The sequence below is a fragment of the Neofelis nebulosa genome, chromosome 14 (assembly GCF_028018385.1).
Source record: "Neofelis nebulosa isolate mNeoNeb1 chromosome 14, mNeoNeb1.pri, whole genome shotgun sequence".
NCBI classification, from domain to species: domain Eukaryota; kingdom Metazoa; phylum Chordata; class Mammalia; order Carnivora; family Felidae; genus Neofelis; species Neofelis nebulosa.
This window is the reverse complement of record NC_080795.1, coordinates 66,908,337-66,915,531: the sequence shown is the minus strand read 5'-3', so window position 1 is coordinate 66,915,531 and position 7,195 is coordinate 66,908,337.

The window sequence follows — 7,195 nt, the reverse complement described above, 5'->3', positions numbered from 1 at the left end:
CTGACATGATGTCACTGAACAGAGTCAGGAGACGAGCGGTAGCACACCAGTATGTACGATGTCCACCATACAGATACGATAGATGTCAACAACTGCAACAGCATAGATGATAGTAAAATAGAGCAAATAATTAGGAAGTAATAAATTTTGGGTTTTCACTACATTTGTATCAATATAATTTAATTGTAAGTTTGTATACTTTAATTTTTAATAATCACTAGGCTTAATAACTAACTCATAAAACTCCTGAAAAGTTAATAATTAAACCTCATGAACCAATAGGAGCCAAGTCCAGCACTCCACTTGGGATGGGTCTTAACCCCTTTCTTCCAGAGGACTCCCAAGACAATCTGAACCCTGATTCCAGGTACTCACATAAGAGGTGGTTATCCTGAACACTCTTCCCTGCAATGGATTATTACCTACCATACATTCAGGGTCATAATGAATAGTTGTTTATGTTGTCTACTGCACAAGGCTGACTGGCTGAGGAGACATTTGGGACCTGAAATCCAGTCCTAATTTCCCCATCAGATTTTGCCTGCAGGGCTGAAACTAGAGAGGTAGCTAGCTGCTGCCTAGAGAGGGTACTTCCTGCTAATTTGCACAGAGCTACCATATGGAGTGGTCCTGGAACGGTAAGTAACCCCTTTTACCTAAGAGGGGACATTCAAGAGATCTTCCCTAGACAGAATGCCTTGTTAGCAGCTTCTAATTCTAAACACTTTAAGTTCTGCCCCTCTTGGTACCTTATACAGCCATATAATCAATCCTCGCAAATCTATTCTTTTTCTTAAATATTTTTTAAACATTTTTTTATGTTTATTTTTGAGAGAGAGGGAGACAGAGTGTGAGCAGGCGAGGGGCAGAGAGAGAGGGAGACACAGAATCAAAGCAGGCTCCAGGCTCTGCGCTGTCAGCACAGAGCCCGACGCGGGGCTCGAACCCACGAACTGTGAGATCACGACCTGAGCTGGACACCCAACCGACTGAGTCACCCAGGTGCCCCGTCGCAAATCTATTCTTAGGAGAACACTTGAAAGCAAAGATTAAGAGGAAAAAGGAGATGGGAATAATGCTCCAGAAGATGAAACAGAGGTTTTATCACATTCAAGGAGATAGATGTTGAAGAAGCACAAGGAAGCAGAAGAGGGCTACCCAGGCTGCCTTCAGGAAGATGTCAGCGTCATCAGAATTAGATGTGACAGCCCTGGAAGATTCTGCCATCCTCACGTGGAGGGCAATGTGTCCTTGACCTAGGAATGCAGTCTGTCTCCTCCAGCAGCAAGAGACAATGCACAAGTCTCCACTAAGCTGCAAACAAACTATTTCTCAGACATATCATAGCCAATAAAAATGCCTCAGATAAGCCCCGAGAGACTAGATAAGCCAAGAAACAAGGGTGCTGGAAAACCAGAAGTGGTATTCGACTCTTCATGCCGAGAAGCAAGAGCTACCACATTGAATTCAGAGAGATGTGAAGGCTGCCTGTTAGTGTCACTGCAATTTATTGCATGACCAGGGCACAGGATGCAGACTAATATGTTGGGAAACACAGGGTCAGGAGAAAGAAAAGAAGTGGCAACAGGGGTTGGGGCAATTTCTCAAAATAAACTTTTTATTTTATTTTTATTTCTGTACATTTTAGACTTACGGAAAAAGGTGTGAGTATACTACAGAGTTCCCATATACCCCACTCCCAGTGTCTCATAGTGCTAACATTAATATGGAACATTTGTCATGACTGATGAACTAACATGGATACATTATAACTGAATAAAGCTTTATTCACATTTCTGTAGTTTTTACCTAATGTCATTTTTCTGTACTAGATTGCCATGAGACTATCACATTACATTTAGTCTTCATGCCCCTTAAGGTCCTCTAGACTGCGACAGTTCCCCAGACTTCCCTTGTTTTTGTTGAGCTTGACAGTTTAGGGGGAGTACTGGACAGGCAGAATGTTCCTCAGTTTCGGTTTGTCTGATTTTTTTTTCTCATGAATAGACTGGGAATTTGGGGAGGAAGATCACAGAGGGAAAGTGCCATTCCTACCACATCATATCAAAGGTACATGCTATCAACATGACTTATCACCGTTGACGTTGACGTTGACGTTGACCATCTGGCTCAGGCAGTTTGTCAGGTATCTCCACTGTGCTCATTAAAAGAAAGTCACTGTGATGGCCCACACTTAAGGGGCAGAAAATTATGCTCCACCTCTTTGAGTGAGAAGTATCTACATAAATTATTTGGGATTCTTCTGTTCAGGAGGTTTGTCTGTTCTCTCCCTTTATTTATTTATTCAATAATTTATTTATATCAGTATAGGCTTAGGAATATTTATTTTGTACTTTGGGTACAAATCCAATACTGTATTATTTATTTTGTTACTCAAAATGTTCCAGCTTTTTCTATTGGGAGTTCTTTCAGTTGGTTCCTGTGTCCCTTTGACATCCCCCCTCACTTTGCTTTTTTAGTACTTCTTGAACTTTTGGCACTGCTAGGTGCTCCACATTCATCTTGCATATTCCCTTTCCCAGCCCTAGAATCTGCCATTTCTCCAAGGAGCTCTGGTTCTGTTTATGGGAGAATGGTTTTAGAAACCAAGATCTGAGCACTAGATGTGCTCATTGCTACTGGGGTGTCATTACTTCTAAGCCCGCTCAGTGGACAGAGCTAGGAAATATAAATGTGCATACACACATATCTATATTTGTACCATATATATAGACATATAACATAGATATAGATTTATTTATTTATTTATTTATTTATTTTTAATTTATTTATTTTTTATTTTTTAATATATGAAATTTACTGTCAAATTGGTTTCCATACAACACCCAGTGCTCATCCCAAAAGGTGCCCTCCTCAATACCCATCACCATAGGTATAGATTTAGACACAGACATAGATCCATCTGTATCTATACTAAATTACATACAAGTTCATACTATGTCAATTTTCATCCAGGACCATATAGTTCACACTAAAAAAGGGGATTTTGACACCTTAAGAACAGCACAAGGAGGCAAGATAGTGGGAGGGAAGCTCCTAGAGAAAGGATCCATGGGGAGAATCAAAGCAAACCATACAGTTCCCCTGCATGTGCCGCTGGCTGTATTTCCATTCTGAATGGCCAAGTTTGGCCCAGGTCTGGGAAGAAAGGGCAGACCATGGCTGAGTGGTCCTCTGACCTCCTCCACTACCAGGCACCCATGGAATTGTCCTTAGGTTTTGAAGAGAATGCTCCGTGACTCTTTTGTGACTAAGTCAGAAATACTGATGTGTTCTGTTCCTAACGTAACAAACTTTCAATGAATCCAAAATGTGTTCAACCAATACTGATACCATGAAGGGGAAATGGAGAGCAAGACAACCACCTTCAGTGTCAAAATCAAGAAATAGCGGGTTCTTATGCCATTCTTTTCCTGTTAATGATTTTTGGTCCCCAATAAGTGTCACTTCAGGATTGCTTAGAACAAGGATGTCTTACGACAAAAAAGGCCTAAGGCATTTTTAGACTCTTAGCTAGAAGACAAAAAGCACTGATTCTGAATCATTCCTCACTGTAATGTGGGCCAGGATAATATGACTCACAAACCAAAATGGACACACAAATTGACTGAACTCTGAACCCAACCCAAGTATTGATTTTTTTGTTGTTGTTGAACTGAAAACAAAATCAAAGCTATTGTTTTTGAAATCCTACTGGACCAGTTGAAACTGGAACCAGTCTTTGCAAAAGGTTGAGCCAGAAGATAAAAGAAAAGCGTAATCACTTCCATAAAAGTATTTCATTCACATGTCTGCACACAAAATATGCACTGTATATGTATTTCTACCAGTAGCAGCTCTTTCAACTGAATCTCATTTAACCTATTTGCCAGATTAACCAACGTGCCCCATGCTCTCTATGGAATTTATTTTGTGGATGTCCTGGAGACTCTGAAGGCTGGTGGCTGGCACAGGATTGAGTAGGAAGTCCTTTGTCTTATGGTAGATCATGCATTTGGCAAGGGTGCCCCGTATTTGTTCCCAAATTTGTTCATATCTATTGTTCTCACTATGGTAATTACATAATTTAATTAGATAGTAAAAAAAAAAAAGGACTTCTTGTTTCTATAAACATTAAATTGAAAGCTTTGGAAAGACTAAATAAAGGTGTGTTGCGATTAAAATAAAAAGAATCAATGACAACTCTGAAGGTCCATCTTGCAAAAAATGCACACATCTTTTCCTCCTTCTGAAACAGTGATTTGTCTATGATGATCACACAGGCTTTTTTTTAGGTCAAAGACCTCTAAGTCACTGTCATCACCTCCCACATATCCCAATACCTAACCCTCCACACAGTGATTAATAGGAGAAGGAAAGACCAGGGAGAGGCTTCAGGCAGCTCCACTCATAGGCCATGTCACTTTGGAAAACCACTTTGCTCTCCTGAGACCCAGCTTCTTCATCTTTAAATGGGCATGGTGATAGTTCAGAAGCTCCCACACTTAAGGACCAAAAGCAAAAAAGCCTTCATACATGAGAACAATACCACCTCCAGGACAAACAGGGAAGCTCTCCCTGCTAACAAGAGATGTTTTTAGAGGTCACTTATTCAGTCATTTTGAGCTTATGAAAAACAACAGCATGATAACTACATTTACAAATAAGTGGAGGAGCCATACCTACCTTATAGGATCTTGGTGCACATTAAATGAAATAAAGTATCAGAAGCCCTTAGCACAGACACGGACCCATGCCAAGAGCTCCCTACACTCCTGCTGTTTGGTTGTCTAACCAAGTCACCCCATCTGTGCTGGGGTAGCCAACCCTGAAATGGAATCACGAAGCAGTCTCTTGCACGATGAGGCAAATCCAAGGTGTGGATGCCAAATAGATTCATGCCTCCCACCCTTTCCCACCTGGACTAACATGACAGACACCCCCCACTACCTCCCATCACATCCTCCTCCAGGCTATTTCCCACCCCACAAGTGGCACTGCTTTCCCTAACGATAGCTCTCTCCCACACTGTCCCCAGTGAAGGTTTGGCCACTCAGACCACAAGCCTTTATCAGGGCTGCTTCTCCTCCACTGGGATGTCCAATTAGCATCTAAGACTAAATGCATCCAAAGAAAAATCTTCATTTCCCCCACAAAACCAGTTCCTTTCTTGCATTTCCCTCAGTAACCACCCCCAGCCAGTCAGCTGGTCAAACCACAGTCATCTTTGATTCCTTCTATTCCTCAATCCTCAAGGACCATTTATCAGAAGTTCTGCTAGCTCTCTGTCTCCAAACGTCTTAAAGTTTCCATGACTCACCACCTCTATAGATGTCAATCCAGGTCAAGCCTCCATCCTCTCCAGCCTAGACCCCTACAATATAGCTTCATAACTGGTCTCCTACTTCCCCAGTTGCTTCACCTCTGAGTCCTTCAGGCATACACCTCCCTCCCCACTTACCAGTCACTGACTGTGCTGGGCTTTTTCTGTTCCTCAAACTTGTCACCCTTATTCCAGACTCAAGACTTCTGCACCATAGTTCCCTCTGCCTAGAACTCCCCTTCTCCCAGACCACTCCATGATCCAACATCATCACACATGTCACGCCCTCAAGAGGCTTACACTGGCCAGCCTATCAAGCCCTATCTCCACCACACCCCTCAGAACATGCCCCAAATCTCCCTTTAACTTTATTCTGTATTATCTTCATAGCAATTGTCACCATCTGAAAGTATCTTATCTCTTTACTTATTCATTGTCTACCCCCACTGCCCCCACCATCAGAAGATAAATTCTAGGGCGTCAGGGACTGTCTCTCTGTTGTTCACCATGTAATCCCAGCACCTAGAACAATGCCTGACGCATAGTAGATGCTCAATAAAAGTGGTTGAATTGGTGAACTACCAACACAATTTCCTTCCTTCCTTTCTCCAGTCTATTTTCTCTTTCAGCTGTGGCTCAAGCATCACCCCTTGCCCTGCTTGCCCCTCTCCCCATACAGTTAGCTACTCTCTCCAAGCTCTCCCTTTCACACAGTTCCATCAGAGCACATACTGCATTATTCTTTATTGTTCTCTTTACCCATATCTCCAGCTGAGACCAAGGGCCACATCTTACCTAGTTTTCCAGTCCAACACACATAGTAATTCTCTATACCTCTAACCACCTTGCCTGCCCTGACCACTAAATGTGAAATAGTCTTTCCCTTCTCAGTCATGTTGCCACCTTTATAGCACTTATCATGATCTCAAATCATCTCATCTCTATTGATTTATTTGTTCTGCATTATCTATCGTCTGCCTTCTACCTATAGCCTTAGTGACTAGAACAGTGGTTGACACATAGTAGGTGCTTAGTAAATACTTGTTTACAAATGACTCATTTGACATGTTTATTAAATGAAGTCCCAATTAATGTATTAGCTACCACAAGCACTATAAATCTCAGGGTACCCAAATGTAGGGAGATGCAATGCTATGTTTACAGCAGCTACTCATAGTTTCCAAAACAAGACACATGGATGTGATTCATGAAAATTATATCACACTAGGAAGCAAATGTTGAAGAGGAGAGGGGAAAGAGGGCAACAGAGATTTGGCTAATGAGGAAAATGGGTCTTGAACGGCCCGAGGCATCCACCATCTGAATTACTACTTGGTTGCTTCTTTTGTTTGGCATTTAGAGGTCCAGACAGAAGCAGCAGGTCTCTCTGCAGCTCTAGTAATTCTATTCCAATTAGTCCAATTAGAAACATGTCCAGAGATAATTGCCCAGATGTTTGATTTCATCAGAGGTTGCATTGCATATGGAGCCCAAGAAGATTATCGTAGATACTGGCATACAGAGATGGGGGAAGAGATGACACCCAGCAAAACAGGTCTCAAATGCAAGTTCCAAGAGTAAACGAGTTTCACAAGTCCCTTTCCAAGAGGAAGACCTTCTACAGGCCCTTGACCTGGGCCAGCTGGGGAGCAGGAGCATGAGACTTGCTGGTGACGTCAGCTTGGCATCTCCGTGTGACATGTAAATAATACCAACCACGTTAAGTCACTGTAGGTCCACAGGATTGCTGAGGACATGGGTGATGTGACAACCATAAGGGCAGCGAAAGTGGATGCTGGGAATGAGCCTGCTGATGGGGCCAGCAGAACAGAGGCCAGCTCAGGCCTGCCAACAACCAACCCCAAAATAAGG